This window comes from Camellia sinensis, chromosome 11 (genome assembly GCF_055761805.1).
Source record: "Camellia sinensis isolate YWXY chromosome 11, ASM5576180v1, whole genome shotgun sequence".
Classification (NCBI taxonomy): Eukaryota; Viridiplantae; Streptophyta; class Magnoliopsida; order Ericales; family Theaceae; genus Camellia; species Camellia sinensis.
In genome coordinates, this window is record NC_138971.1 from 109,935,287 (window position 1) to 109,951,802 (window position 16,516).

Below are 16,516 nucleotides of genomic sequence, written 5' to 3' on the forward strand. Positions count from 1 at the left end.
CTGACTTTCATTGATGATGCATCAAGGAAATTGTGGGTGTATTTCCTGAAGACGAAGGATGAGGTATTCCAGCACTTTCAGAAGTTCCACACAATGGTGGAAAGAGAGACCGGGAAGAAGTTGAAGTGTCTTCGCACAGACAATGGAGGCGAATACACTTCCAATGCTTTTGAAGCATATTGTGCCAGTAGAGGTATCAGGCACAAGACAACAGTTCCCGGTACCCCACAACACAATGGTATGGCAGAGAGGATGAACCGCACTATTGTTGAAAGAGTCCGATGCATGCTCAGAATGGCAAAGTTGCCAAAGTCACTCTGGGCAGCCCGAACAGCCTATTATCTTATCAACAGGTCGCCTTCAGTCCCGTTGAATTTTGCAATACCTGAGGAAGTCTGGTCCAGAAGAAAGGTATCATATTCTCACTTGAGAGTCTTCGGGTGTAAGGCGTTCCGCACACATCTCCAAGGAAAACAGACAGAAGCTTGATGACAAGTCCACTTCATGTATATTTGTGGGCTATTTAGATGCAGCATTTGGCTACAAGTTGTGGGACCCAGTGAACAAAAAGATGTTCAGGAGCAGAGATGTTGTGTTCCATGATGCCATTGCAAATTTTGAGAATTCAGCAAAGTCTAGAGTTGTTATCACTCCAGACTTGTTTCCGCCTCTAGAGCCATCACAAAATGCTAGATGTAATGATGTGCAACAAGAAGTGCCAGAGTTGCAGGATCCTATGCCAAAAATTGAGAATCAAGAGAAAAGAGATGAAGACCCGGATGAAAAGGGTGTTGAGTAGGGGGAGCGACCCCTTCAACTAGAGGCAACTAGGCCTCAGTTGCAGAGATCTGAAAGAGCTGTCATGCCATCAACCAAATATCCCGCTTCTCTATATATTTTGATTACTGATGAGGGGGAGCCCGAGAGTTTTTCAGAAGCAAAGAGTCATACAAAAAAAGACTATTGGATGTAAGTCATGAAAGAGGAGATGAGTTCTTTGCAAAAGAACCACACTTATTAGCTTGTTCCACTTCTGAGAGGCAAGAAAGCCTTGAAAAACAAATGAGTGTATAAGTTGAAGAAAGATGGCAACGGAAAACAACTTCAACATAAAGCTCACTTGGTTGTCAAGGGTTTTGGGCAAAAAAAAGAATTGATTTTGATGAGATCTTCTCCCTAGTTGTAAAGATGACTTCCATTCGAGTAGCTCTAAGATTAGCAGCTCGCTTGAATCTGGAGGAAGAACAGATGGATGTCAAGATTGTCTTTCGCCATGGTGATTTGGAGGAAAGGATCTATATGGAGTAGCCAGAAGGATTTGAAGTTAAAGGAAAAGAAAATCTAGTCTGCAAACTAAAGAAGAGTTTATGGCCTGAAGCACGCGCCGAGACAATAGTACAAGAAGTTTGATTCATTCATAGTGGATCAATACCTTGTCACGTATTTAAGTCGTCTGCAAAGGATTCTACCCGCCGCTCGAGATAAGAATTGTACTTCAAGGGGCCCGCGCAGCTCATCTACCGTGCGAGCTACACCAATGACACGTGCCTTTGGGGTCCGGATGGCCTGTCAAGCCCGCAGACTTGGGCAGCATAGCAGCCTGGCTTGCGAGCGGCCTAGGCAGCGTGGCATGCCCGCGACCTAGCCAGCATGGCTGCATGGCCTGTGCGCGGCCTTAGCAGCTTGGCATGCTCGCAGCCTAGGCAGCTTGGCAACTTGGCCTGCGCGCGACCTTGGCAGCATGTCAAACCTGCTACGGCTTATGTTGCTGGGCAAGGCTGCGGCCTGTGCTGCTGGCCAACGCTGCGGCATGTGCTACTGGCCACAGCACAGGCTGCTGCCTTAACCAGCATGCTGTAGCACAAGCCACTGCCTTAGCCAGCATGCAGCAGCACAGGCCACAGCCCAGGCAGCAGAGCAAGGCTGTAGCGCAGGCCATAGCCCAGGCAATAGCACATGCCGTAACACAAGCTACAGCCAAGGCAGCACAACCAAGGTAGCACCGCATGCCGCAACCTAAGCCGCAACCAAGGCAGTAGCACAGGCCACAGCGCATGCCGTAGCCAAGGCAGTAGCGCAAGCCGCAACTAAGGCAGCAAGTGGCTGGCACCGGCCGCAACCTTGGCTAGCATGCTGCAGCCTTGGCAAGCATGCAGCAGCACAGGCCGCAGCCCCTAGTGCGGGTTGGCAAGCAGACGGTGGGCGCATGCGTCGCTTCTAGCCCGGATTCTGACTTAGAGGCGTTCAATCATAATCCAGCGCACGGTAGCATCGTGCCAATGCAAGTGCAAGGACCAATTGTGCGAAGCATGCTGGCCATGGCTGCGGCCTGTGCTGCAACATGCTGGCCAAGGCTGCGGCCTATGCTGCTGGCTAAGGCTGCAGCCTGTGCTGCAACATGCTAGCCAAGGCTGCGGCCATGGACCGCGCACATGCGATGCTGCTATGCCGCCCTGAAGGGGCGCATGCCACACTGCCACAGCCGCGCGCATGCCAGACAGCCATGCTGCCTAGGCCGCAGGCATGCCATGCTACCTAGGCACCATCGACCAACCTTGATCTTCTGAGAAGGGTTCGAGTGTGAGCATGCCTGTCGGGACCCGAAAGATGGTAAACTATGCCTAAGGGGGGTGATGTCAGAGGAAGAAGTCGTAACAAGCTTTCTGTAGATGAACCTGCGGAAGGATCATTGTCAATGCCTGCATAGCAGAACAACCTGCAAACTTGTCATATTACCGCTGGGGAAGCAGGAGGTGGGTCGTTGGCTCCCTCCTGTTGCCTCTCGTCGAGAGTGCACTCAGAGCCCCTCCGAGGGCGACGAGTGCCATTCCCCGGCAAACCAACAAACCCCAGCGCAATGCTGCAGCACAGGCCCCAGCCTTGGCAAACAGCACAAGCCGCAGCCTTAGCCAGCATGCTACAGCACAGGCCGCAGCCTTGGCCAGCAGCACAGGCCGTAACCTTGGCCAGCATGTCGCAACACAGGCCGCAACCTTGGCCACTATGAAGCACGGGTACTCCAAAAATGGTGCCGTACTCGTACCGGGTACTTACCGGGTGCTGGTACGCGTACCGGTATGGCTGCATGCGTACCGGATACGGCAAATAGTGTCTCGGTACGTTTGGGAGAACTGGTACGGCTTGGGTACGCTGTGGGTACGCCGGGGTATGGCAGAACTCTGCTGTTCCGAACACGGAAGAGAAGAAACAGAGAAGAGAGGAGAGAAGAGAGGAGTACCTGGTTTGAAGCTCCGACGGCTCCGACGACCTTCGATCGACCTTTGACGACCTTCGATCGACCTCCGACGACCTTCGCCTTCTCTTTCTCTCTCTCTCTCTCACTTCACCTATCGACCTCCGACGACCTTCGCCTTCTCTTTCTCTCTCTCTCTTCACTTCGCCTATTTCTCTCCTCTCTCATCGACTCTGTTTTTCTCTCAGCTATGACCTAGATATGGATATTATATATAGATATATATATAGTATAAATTATAATTTATATTATATTATTATAACTTTTTATTTTTTTATTATATATTTTTATTTATGTTTTTATAAATTATACTTATATATATATATATATATGTATATGTGTATGATATGTTTTTATTTATATTATATATTATATATATATAGCCTTTATAAATTATTTAAAAAAATAGATCAAAAAAATTAATAATCAATCATACTTATATAATGTTAATAATCAAAAAAATTAATTAGAACAAAATTATAAAAATTAATTAGAACAAAATTAATAATCAATCATACTTTTTAGTTTTGATATTTAATTTCAATTTGTAGGTTGGATCTTTTAACCATAATTATAAAAAATAAAAAAATATCGGCGTACCGCAGCCGTACCCGTATCCTACTTTTTTGAGGTTTTGCCGTATCGACGTACCCGCACTCGTACCCGTACCGTACTCGTACCCGCACCCGTGCTTCTTAGCTTGGCCAACAGCACATGGGGGAATTAAATAAAATAAAACCTTTTTGCTAAATAACTTAAACCTTTTTTTTTTATGGCTAGAAAAATTTAGTAGATTTTATTAAGTGTTCACAAATTTTTGAAAACAAAAATAAATACCAAACTAGCTTTATTTATAGTTTTCAAATTTTTTATAAATATAAACAGAAAATTACAAACATAAAAGTTACCAAACATGTCCTAAGTTTCACAACTTTGAAAAGTAGTATTTAATTGAAGGGTTGATTACACTTTTCACCGCTATAATTTGACCAAAACTTCACTTTAGCCTCTATTGTCTACATGCAAATTTCAATTGTCTAGGTGTACACCTTAAAAAATTAACAAGTGTTGATTTGGTAGTAAGTGAAACCAATATTTTTTTTGGTTAGAAAAATTAAGTAGATTTTATGAAGTGTTTACAAGTTTTTAAAATCAAAAATAAATACCAAACTAGCTTTATTTATAGTTTTCAAATTTTTTATAAACATAAACAGAAAACTACAAACACAAAAGTTACCAAACATGTCCTAAGTTTCACAACTTTGAAAAGCAAGTATTTAATTGAAAGGTTGATTACACTTTTCACCCCTATAATTTAGTCTCTATTGTCTGCGTGCAAATTTCAATCGTCTACAAAAAAATAAATAACTAAATAAAAAATTAAAAAAAAATTAAAGTGTTAACTTCAACCTCCAATTTGGACAGAATAACCGAATTAAAATACACTTAAAAGTGTATAATTGAAATTATTGTGACTAAAATGAAATTTGAATCAAACTACGAGATAGAAGGCATAATTAACCTTTAATTGAATATGTAAAATAAACATTAACAAAGCACAAGGAAGAGCAAAGCATACCTTTATTTTTTTTTTCCGACTCAACTCATGCCATAAAAATTCTAGTACGTAGAACCTATTTAATAACAAACCGTACAAACATTTAAAAAAATGAAAATATTAAAACACATTACAAGATTTAGAAACTAATTGGAAAATAAAAACCAACTAGCATTTAAAAATGGTAATCAAACATCATGCTAGACAAAGAGGAACAAAAGAAAGAAGGTATGTCATGTGCCCTTAAATTTACCTGATGATTGAGGAGCCATGTCTCCCTGAAAAGCCCTTCAAAATGAAGATCTAATCTATCTCTCTAGCTCTCTCACTGTCTCTCTTTGTGCTGTTCCTGTGTGTATCCGTATAAACAACCAGTCCAAGTTATGATTAGGTAGTGGGATTTATGGGAAGTGAGGGGGGTTTGCAGTGTGGGAGAGAAGAGAGATCAGACTTGCCTTAAGATGGATCGTTGCCTGAGGCGTAGGGGAGCCGCTGGCGAAGAGAACCACCGTGAGTGAGAGAGATCGAGAGGATAAGAGATGGAGGAGAGTAATAATCTGAAGGGGGAGATGGGTTTAGGGTTAAAACTTTTGGAGGCAATGATTGGGTGTGGTGATGTGCACAAGGCCACCTTAGGTTGGTTTTGTTTGGCAAGTTCACTATTATAATTGACTATTTGATTTTTTAATATTTTAATTGACTATTTGATTTTTTAATTATTTTAATTTGATTAAAAAAAAGTTAAATTTAAAAAGTTGGTTGGCTTTTTATTTTTATTTTTTGTAGTACATTCGATAGTTGTAAAAGAAAAAATGACATGATTATACCTCTGTTTGGCAACATAGGTTTTGGGCTTTTTTGGCTATTTTAGCCACAAAAGACAAAATAGGCTATTTTAGCCACAAAAAACAAAACATCACATCCAACCCATAATCATTACACTCTTCTCTCACAAAAAAAGCTAAAAAAGCCAAAAAGCCAAAAAGCCCTTCCCAAACCAAGCTTTTTAGCCCAAGCTAAAATAGCCAAAAAATTCAAAAAGCCAAAAAGCCAACCCACTTCCCAAACCAACCCTATGTGTTAAATATGATATTTTATTTTATTAACTATTTTAATCTATTTTATTTTTTATTATATTAAGGTTATTTGGTGATTTAAGAATTTTGCATCACACCATTAAATACTTGACACTTATTGTTGTTTCCTAGCAACCTAATAAAAAATGAGTTATGATAGGGATCCCAAATAAATTATCAAATTTTTTACCAAATCTCTCATATGGGTGTGGAACCCACACATATTTGATTTGTGAGGATCCCACACCTATGTAAGAGATTTAGTAAAAAATTTAATAATTTGTTTGAAATCTATAGCATTTTTCATAAAAAAAATATAAAGTTTAACAAATTGGACACTATGTGGCAATGCGCCAAATCACTGCAACATGGACCGAAGGCAATAAAAGTTTAACCATTTCAATCAATTATATCAAGTTGGGCGCTATGTGAAAATACCCCCAAGATCACTGCATAATTTTTTGTTGACATGAACCGAATTATGTCCGCCGATGATTTATAATGTATACTAGTAGGTGGAATATAAGTGTAATTTAAATAAGTAAAAATAAAAATAAATAATAAAAAAAAATAATATCATAATATGTATGTTAATTAAGTGTAAGAGTGTACATAATTTTTTTTTTTTAAGATTTTGAGTTCAAACTTTACTTATACATCTGTAAAATAACTTTTTTATTTTAAGATAGAAAAATCTATCACGTGATATGACGAGAAGATTTGGACACTAAGATCAAGTTTGGCAAATTGTTAAAAAGTCAAAAAGTCAAAAAATTAATCAAAAGTTAAAAAATTATCACTATTCACCAAAAGTCAAAAATTACGGTTGCACAACTCTCTATTCTAATTTTCAACTACACATTAATTTATACAATTTTTTAATACACATTATTCCATAAAAAGTCAAAATTTTGTCTTTTTGGACTAAAAAATTGAGAAAAAAAATATGGATATTTGTGTTAACTTTTTGACTTTTTATGAAAAAATGTATATTAAAAAATTGTATAAATAAGTGTATAAGAGAAGTTAGTGAAGTAGCCAATACAGTCCGGCAGAGCAGTGGGCTGATTAGGAGATAGGAAATGGTTGCCTCCTTTTCGGGCTTGAATTGGACGGTGTTATTCGGCCCGTGTGGGCCCACCATGAGTCCCGTTTTGCTAATCGAAACCGTTCAATGTGTAGAAATCGTCGACTACTATATGTTTGTAAAAAATCACGTTGATCGGATATCGATACCTATCTAATCGTGTTAATTGTTTATCAACTATTAACTATAACACCATCCATTTTTTATACAAAACTGATTTAATCATGTAGCTATCCATATTTGATTAACGTGATTTTTTACAGGCATATAGTACTCGGCGAGTTCTACACATTGAACGGTTTGGATTATCAAAAGGGGACCTGTGGTAGGCTCCCACTGGCCCAACATTACTCTCCAACTTAATGAATATATATACCTAATTTTCTTTTTTGTTCCTTTGACAGACCAATAAGTGCATTTCCATCAATTCAGTACCAGTCATGTCAACTAGTTGGTTTGTATTAAAATATTGTGTAAATTAATTTTTTTATATTTTTAATTTATGAATAGTGATAATTTTTTAACTTTTTTAGTAACATTTTGACTTTTTAAACTTTTTTTAGGATGCCAAACAGGCCTAAGTCCAGCCTTCACTTAATAATAGTACTAGCAGTGAGCACACACAATGCGCAGGTAACTCCAAAAATATATATATATATATATATAATATTAAAATAATAATTTTTCTTCAAGTATATTTTAAATTATTTATTTATTTATTTTAAGAACAATCCAAATAGATCATAAAAAATATTAAATATCTATTTTTAATTTTAATAAATTTTGGTGTCCTTATTATCTATAAATTTATTTTTTATTTGCTCAATCAAATTTAAAACTATATTCGTACGTAATTTTTCAAGGTATCATATTTTCTTTTCTTTTTTTGATTTTAATATTTTTTGGAGTCTTGTTAATCAATAAATATAAAAAATAAACAAATAAATTGAACCTTATCTGATATAACAAATAAATTGAAAATTATATGCTACTCATACATAATTTTATAGCTATCCTATCTCTTTTATGTTGTTAATTTTAAACTATTTTAGAATCTCCTTATCATATAATATAACTTCTTATTATATATCATAATAAATGAAAAAATAATAATAATAATAAAAAGAAATTGAGAGAGAACTGGGGAGAAAGATCATGAAAAAAGTTTAAATATCTAATTTTAATTTTAATAACTTTTGGTGTCCTCCTTATTATTTATAAATTTATTTTTATTTGCTTAATCAGATTTAAAACTATATTTGTACATAATTTTTCAAGGTATCTTATCTTCTTTTTTCTTTTTTTTTTCAATTTCAATATTTTTTGTAATCTTCTTGTCATGTACAAATAAACTATTAATCAATAAATATAAAAAAAAACAAATAAATTGAATGTTATCTAATATAACAAACAAATTGAAAATTATTTGTTACTCATGCATAATCTTATAGCTATCCTATCTATTTTCTGTTGTTAATTTTAAAATATTTTGAAATCTCTTTATCTTATAATATAACTTCTTATTGTGAGAAAACTGGGAAAAAGTTTTGGTTATTATACATACCAAATGCAAATAAACAAAGAGTTTGACAGAGGGAGAATGGGTCAATCACAATTGATATATCATAATAAAAAAAATATAATAAATTAAAGAAATTGAGAAAGAAAATGTTTTAGTAGAAAAATGAGATAAAAAACTGGAAAAAATAATAGAGAATTGATTTATCACAATTGATATACCAAGATAAAGAATTTGTTAGAGGGAGAGATAGAGAATGAGAGACAGAGAGAATTAGGTGAAAAGGAACAATAATTAGCCCTAGGTTAGATTTTTTTTTTTTTTTTTTCAAATAAAACTTCATGAATTAAAGAATTCTGCATTAATCCACCATTATGTTACTGTTGGCTACATATTTTGTACAACCCAATTACAATTTGACGCGTGGCAAAGTAAGGGTAGTACGGGAAGACTATTCAAATCTTCGATCTTGATCGTACACGTGTCAGTTAATATTGGTTGTTACGAGATCTGAGCAGCAGTGGATCAGCAGAGAGATATAAAGTGATGTGGCATCATCGGTTACTTACATTTGAATTCAAATTCAAGAGGGAAGCCTAACTACAAGTGATGGCGTAATGGAGCTAATCTTAAGGCAACATGATCAGCGATCATGAAGGAGCAGCTCAACGGTTGGGAATACAGTTCGATGGTCATCCTTAAGTAGTATAAATAGCAGAGAAGGCCCCAGAAAAACCTCTAGAATCAGATTCGAAAAACCAGTCTTATTCTACTTTACTTAGTTTTACATATCCTGTTCTTTACATTCTATTACTTTAAATTCTGCACTGCACTTCATTCATAGGAGTAGTTTCAAGTAGATTATCGTTGTAAATCTCTACGAAACTGAGTTTGAATCATTGTAAGTTTTTCATTCTAATGAAATGCTTCAGTTGTTCTTTATTTGATTGGTATTCTGTTTAATTCTCCTAAATCAAGCCACCTGTAAAAGTCCTCTTCATTGAGGCTGAGAGAACTAAAACACAATCGTCTGATAATTGGTTGGCAATTAAATTTCTGTAAGGACTGATTGATCCTTGCTGGCATGCTTGCAATTACAATAATAACCTTCGAAAGCCAAAAAGTCAACATATATTTTTGGCACGCCCAGTGGGACGTCAAGTGTAATAAATGGAAAATGAATTGGATTTGTCCATTTCAAATAGCCTAGATGAAATTTATTGGCGTAAACAAGAAATTTTGGATCTTCAAGAAGAGATCCATTTTCTTGATGAAATAAATTTTCATCCCTTACAATATTATTTGGTGGAAGAAAAAAGACACCATTTAATTAGAGAAATTCATCAACTTGATATGGAAATTCGCCAATGGAATGATGAGTTATTAACTCTCATTACCAAGTTTTTAACTGAGGCCTTAATGGCCGAAATTGGTGAATTTTTTCAGAATTTTTCCATGGTTAAAAATAGCAAAAACAAAGAGTTGATTTCATCAATGGCTCGGGGGGTTCAAGAGTCCTTTTTTAAAGAGCCAAATTATGAAATTAACATAACGAAAGAGCATGTTCTTGAGCCAAATTTGGTTAAGAATGATGTTCCATGCATGGCTCGGGGGGTCTCAAAACCAATTTTTAGAGAGTCAAGTCATAAAAATAACATATCTATGGGTGATTTTCATAAGCCATTAATGGCTAACATGGAAAAACAACCCACTTTGCCAAATAATTATGAAAATCTATTCGGCAAAAGTCATGTTTTTAAAACAAACATGGTCAAAAATAATGAACAAGCCACTGTTCATGAATTCAAATTTTTTGACATTTTTCAAAATGTCAAAAAGTATGAATTTTCATGGTCACACTATACCATGACTTTTGTTGTTCGAAATCCATTTTGGATTTGTGGATCACATCAAAATATAATTCTGATGATGTGGCTAATAAAATTAACAAATTATTCTTATGAGTTCGAAGCACTAAGAACAAGGGATGGCCATTTAAAATGCATGAACTTGGCTAGGAAAAGCCTATGCATTTAAATAAGTGGTTGAGAATGACTTATCTTTTCAAATTGATGGCCAGTTATTTGTATGTACACAATCAAAGCATCGAAGATACATTTGAAACATCAAGAGTTGTTTCGAAGGTTGATTATTTCACCTTCGAAGCTGTATAAAGCTTTGAAGATACATTCGAAGCATCAAGAGTTGTTTCGAAGGTTGATTACTTCACCTTCGAAACTGTATAAAGTTTCGAAGATACATTTGAAGCATCAAGCTTAACCTTGAAACTTCATTGTAAGTATCATCATCCTATATCAATGCTTCCAACCTTCGAGGGGTGATGTTGTTCCTTCAAAAATGTGCCGCAAGACCTTCAAACGATGAATTTGGTCTTTTATACTGCCTTCGAAGCTTGTTATTGATCATCTAGTCATAATTTCATACTTATTTGAAGCACTTTATTGGTGCTATTATATCATTCGAAGTATTTTATTAGTGCTATTACATCATTCGAAGCACTTTTATTGGTGCTATTATATCATTCAAAGCACTTTGTTGATATTATTCGAAGCATTTTATTGCTTAGATTAGTCATGTGCTTGGTTCGGCCCTTCAAAAATTCAAGTAAATATCATTTTTAAGGGCCGCGGGGGGGTAATGTTGGCACCATAAAATATTATTATTATTATTATTTTCAAGACACGTGGCATCCTCTTATTCATTTGGAAGTTAAAAGAAGTTATAGAGATAATGGAGAATATGAAGGACAAAATGGATGAATGGAAGGACACATGGCAAGACAAGAATGAAGATGGAAGAAATAGGTAGTTACTAAGTAGTTATTACTGTATTTTTTTCTCTATAAATAGTCATTAATGGCTACATTGTAAAGGATCCAGAATTCATAATAAAAGACAATTGATTTCAATATTTCTTGTCGTTTTCCTTATCTTAGGAGTAATTTAACATAGATTTATATTTTGAAGCATTTATTTTCAGCATTTTCATTTCGAAGCATTTTATGCACTTCTTTTTCGAAGCATAGGAGTAGAGGTAAGTAATTATTACTTTGATTGTTCACTCAATCGTCTTTCTCCGTCTCCCCCTTTCTTCTTTTAATTTTTCTTTTCTCTACACTTGGCAATTTTGAAGTCCTCTTTGTTGAGGCAAAAGAACCGTCAACGCAATCGCTTGATAATTGGCTTGAATTTAATCTGTTAAGATTTTTCAATCCTTGCTGGCACGCTCGCATTTATGATATTTTCCTTCGTAGGAAAAATAAGCCAACAATTTTTGGCACGCCCAGTGGGACCAAATTGAAATGGCTAGACGTAGGAGATAAAGAGAAAATGAACGCTTGGAAGAAGGCGTGGAAGGAGAGGTAGAGATACTTAATCCAGAGGATAATATGATAACACATCCTGTGGAAACTCCCATTTTATCAGAACCTATGGTCGAACAGGCCAGTACTTCAGAACAAATACCATATGTTCGTAATATTGGACGAGACCAAGGAATTGGACCATCCACTGCCCCATCTACTCAGCCAATGAATCCATGGGGTGGCTTAATAGATGCAATGGGACAACAATTAATGAACACAATGGAAATGTGGGCAACATCCTTTTTGGATCGAATGAATAACCACCAACTAACAAACGTAAGACACATGGAGGAAATTTCGAATGTCCCTCAGCAAAGATTGGCTAGAGATAAACAGCCTATGCAAGTTAATAGACATTCTAATGGTCAAACTAATAATCAGGACCATGAAAGACCATCACCTCAGTCTTGGTACGAACCTGTTCTAAGGCCTGTAGTAGGCCAAAATGTCTCAGTACTTAACAGTGAAACCATGCAATTTGGTGGAACTGGCCCAGTACAAGAAAATGGCATAAGAATGGTTCCAAATCCCATGTTCGAAGCCATACCTAGCACAAGGGGGTTCACTAATCCCTTATTCGAATTTATACCCAGGGGGTTGGAAGGTTTTCCTACAAATAGAAGAGACACAACACCAGTTCCAGCACCTTTCGCAGGTCCTTTGTAGGACAAATTCAAAGGGGTTACCCACACCCCCAATAGCAACCCACACCACAGGGACAACCAGTCCCAAACATGCCACCTTATGAACCAAGAGGACCGCAAGCACAAGTTTATCCACTTCCTGTGTTTGTTCCTCCAGCGGTAGTTCAGCAGGCACAAAATATGGTCCCTAGGGACCAAATTGCTGACATCGTTAGGGAGATGTGTGGACCAATGGCTTGGGGGGTCCAGACGCCTGTATACAGAAAACCATACCCAGAATGGGTAGATAGGGTACATGAATACCCAAGAGGTTTTAGGACACCAGATTTCGCCCTTTTTTATGGGAATGGAAACCAGTCAACAGTAGAGCATATCGCTAGGTTCGCTGCTCAATGCGGTGAATTCACTAATAATGACTATATGAAGCTGAGACTGTTCCCAAACTCTCTAACTGGGGGGGCATTTGTATGGTACATTAACCTTACACCTGGCTCAATCCAAACTTGGCAACAAATGGAAGAGGCATTTCATGCCCAATTCTTCCAATCGGAGCCAGAGGTTTCCATGGCAGACCTGGCAAGTTTGAGTCAAAGGCCTGAAGAAAAGGCTACTCAGTTTATTGCCAGATTTAAAAGGGCCCGAAATAAATGTAGAGTCATTTTGCCAGAGCCAGAATTCGTAAGATTGGCTCAAAATGGTTTAGAGTTTAGGTTTCGAAAGAAGTTTGACTTGATAGAGTTCAGGGACTTAGTGGAACTGACTTACAAAGTATCTAGATATGAAGCATTACTAGAAGAGGAGCAAGATCAAAATAATGCATCATACAAGACATACTATAAAGATCCTAACTATGAGATTGATGCAGCAGAGATTGTGGGGAAAAAACCTGTGATCTGTGAAGCATTAATTCATAAGGATACAACAATTGACCAGCAGTTTAAAAAGAAACACCTTCACAGGAAATACTCTTTCAATTTAACTAAGGCAGATGATATCTTTGATCATTTGCTTGTGGCTAACTTCCTTAAGTTACCAAAAGGGGTTAAAATTCCATCTCTTGATGAACTTAAAGGGAAAGTATATTGTAAATGGCATAATTCTTGGTCTCACTTGACTAAAAACTGTGTTGTTTTTCGAGACAGGATCCAAGAACAAATTCGGAAAGAGAGTTTGAAATTCCCAGCCAAAGCTGAAAAGGCCATGGGGATCGACAGTAATCCATTTCCAGAAATTGGAGAGGTGGCAGCCAATGTCATTATGCCAGATTTTCAGAACCTGTCTTTGAAAGAATTGGAAAAAGTCAATGTGCAGATGCATGTGGCCAACCAGACAGCTATCAAGAAAGACACTGGAAATCTACCAGCTATTGAACAAGGTTTCTCGCACCAGATGGAGGACTCTGAGGAAGAAGCACTGGATGACGATTACTTAGAAGCAGCTGTAATGCAGATGATGTGTCCTAGGTGCAGACTAAGCTACAAATGGTTGAAAGGACTCTCGATTGATGGGAAGCAATACTACGAGGATGTGCAGAGACGTCCTAAACCAACCAATGCTTACAATAAAAGGCCATATCCATCTGGCGTCAGGCAGCAGCCATTGAAGGTTGAACCAACAGTTGATAGGATGCATTTCAAAGGTAAGAAGCCTTTACATGAATCCAGGCTAGCTAATTATTATAGAATGGAGAGCAGTCATTCTGAGAGGAGATTGGAGAGAAGTTCAGTTTATGGGATTAAAGCCAGAGATTGGTCCCCTAGACCAGCCTCACGCAAGGCAAAAAGTGGACACCTTCATCGAAGGCCGAAGCTAGGTCCAAAGCATGAAGTCAAGACCAAGCAGTGGCCTTTGCAGCTAGCTTCGAGGAAGGTTTCGAAGGAAGAAGGAAGTAGTTCAACGGCAGGGTCAGTAGGTTCGTGGGTACCTGGGGTCCCAGACTGGTTTGTAATGTAGAACAAACCTAGGGAGGTGTCTACCTAGAGAAAGGTTGCGGGAGACCAAGGTAGGATGGTCAAACCTCCTGTGGTGGCTCCAAACAATTGGGTCTTGCTTAAGCACCCAAAAATAAAGAAACCAAATATGGTTCCCGTGATTTCCAGATCACAAAGGAGAAAGATTCAGCGTAGGTACACTCAGTACCAGCGAGACCTGAAAGAGAATGGTGAGAGTTCTTCATTGGTACAGACAGAAGGAAAGAAGAATCCAAAGTCAGACCATACTCTAAAACCAACTCCACAAGGTAAAATGGGTTGCAGTAGAGAACAGTTGGCCAAAGTTCACTCTGAACTAAAAGCCAGAGAGAAGTCCAGTTTAGCGGGATTGGAGAAGGCATTGATGGAAAGTGACAGCGAGGCAGAGACGGAAGTTGGCTTAGGCCAAAAGAAAGAAATAGTTGAGGAAGAAATGTTCGGAGCCTTCATGGCTGAACAAACATTTCTGGTTAAAAAACCAGTCGTGACAGACCATTCAAAGGATGAAGTACCAGAGAGCAACATGGAGGATGCTTCTGGAGTAACTGAACAGGGTGGCCAAAAGGAGAAGCAGACACAGCCAGTTATCCAATTTGGCTCAGTGTCAGTGAACATGGTACACATATTACCGCATGAATTCCAAGCTGGAGATGAGAATCAAGAGGGGCAAGAAATTGACCCAATTCCAATCTCTAGTGAAGACTCACAAGTGAGTATGGTACAAGATAATTTCGGAATGGTCACCCCAATGGAAACTGAATATGAGAGTGAAGAAGTGGTAAGTATTAACCTCTCGTATCCTTTTGAGTATCCCTCGAATTCTATGACACAGCATGTTAAGCCTTTGTATATTAAAGCCTTCTTCGATAGTGTAACAACCTTCGTCACTGTTTACCGATTAACTACCGATTACTGCTAAACTGAGACTGATTATGATTAGTAATTAAATTGATTGAAATACTGAACTGACTGACTGAAATCTGGAACTGAATTGATTAAGTATATCTGTTTAATTGTATGTCTATCTGTTGACTGTTTGATTATCTGTTCATGCCTTTGTGTTTAAATTGTAAATTGAAGGCCTTATCGGCGGCCGAATCTAAAATTGATTGATGTTTTACGATCATCATAATTTATATGATTTTATGGTATATTTATCTGAAAAGTGATTTGGTATGATTAAATTAGATTGAATTGAGCTAGATTGCAATAGTTGGCTTAATTACCGTAATGCCATGTTAGTGGACAATGCTAGGACTTATTGAATCACATGTACAACACTTGACCAACACTTTTCCTCAGCCATTTCTTGAGTTCTCACCGAAAAATAGAGAGAGAGAGAGAGAGAGAGTTAAGAGAGAATTTGGCTTCATCTTGTGAATTGTTTGGGGACTTGAAGAAATTGAAGAAGAAATTGCATATTTGAGCTTCCCTTCTTTGAATTGGAGACTTAAGGTAGAAATTCATCTTCTCATTCTTGTGTTTAAATTGTTTCTTGCATGGTTTAGACCAAAGTTGAAGACTAGAGCCAACTTATGGCTCAAATTGTTGTGTTGAAGCTTAATTGTTGCATGCATGTATATATATTGAAGTTTTGAGGTTGTAGTTCATAATTCCTCACATGCATGTCCATGTTTTAAGAGTAGTCCATGATTTCATCATGTTTTTAGAAAGAATTGGCTCAATTGAGCTAGCATTTGAAGCTTTGAAGTGTTTAAATTCATGCATGTTCCATGTTCATCTTGTTCATGAAATGTTGTTCGAAATTGGATTTATTTGAACTACCTTTGGGCCTTGATTTTACAAATTGAGCTTTGGAATCATGTTAAACTATGAGTTTTGGGATGTTTTCTGGAAAATTGGCCCACGAGGATCGAAATTTATGGTTTAAAAGTTGAATTTGAGCTTGAGGTTCAAATCTGGAAATTCCAGATTTTGAACTCACGCTCGAGCGCTCGAGCATGAAATTCATGCTCCCAGCACTTCGCACTGTTTTGATGTCCGCTCGAGCGGAATAATTGACG

General features: G+C 37.5%; 1 protein-coding gene across 17 annotated transcripts in view; it reads right to left on the reverse strand.

The window, feature by feature from the left end:
• LOC114272882 (uncharacterized) overlaps nucleotides 1-5,419 on the reverse strand; it is a 28,698-nt gene extending 23,279 nt beyond the window's left edge. For 16 of the 17 annotated variants that reach the window (XR_014344316.1, XM_082894478.1, XM_082894485.1 and 13 more), the window contains exons 1-2: nucleotides 5,065-5,419; nucleotides 4,833-4,887 (exon numbers count right to left, since the gene is read on the reverse strand). The gene's annotated coding sequence lies outside the window, so the exon portion shown is untranslated. The remainder of the gene's footprint in view (nucleotides 1-4,832; nucleotides 4,888-5,064) is intronic. The other variant, XM_082894479.1, reaches the window with a different exon arrangement.
• Nucleotides 5,420-16,516: the final 11,097 nt, after the last annotated feature.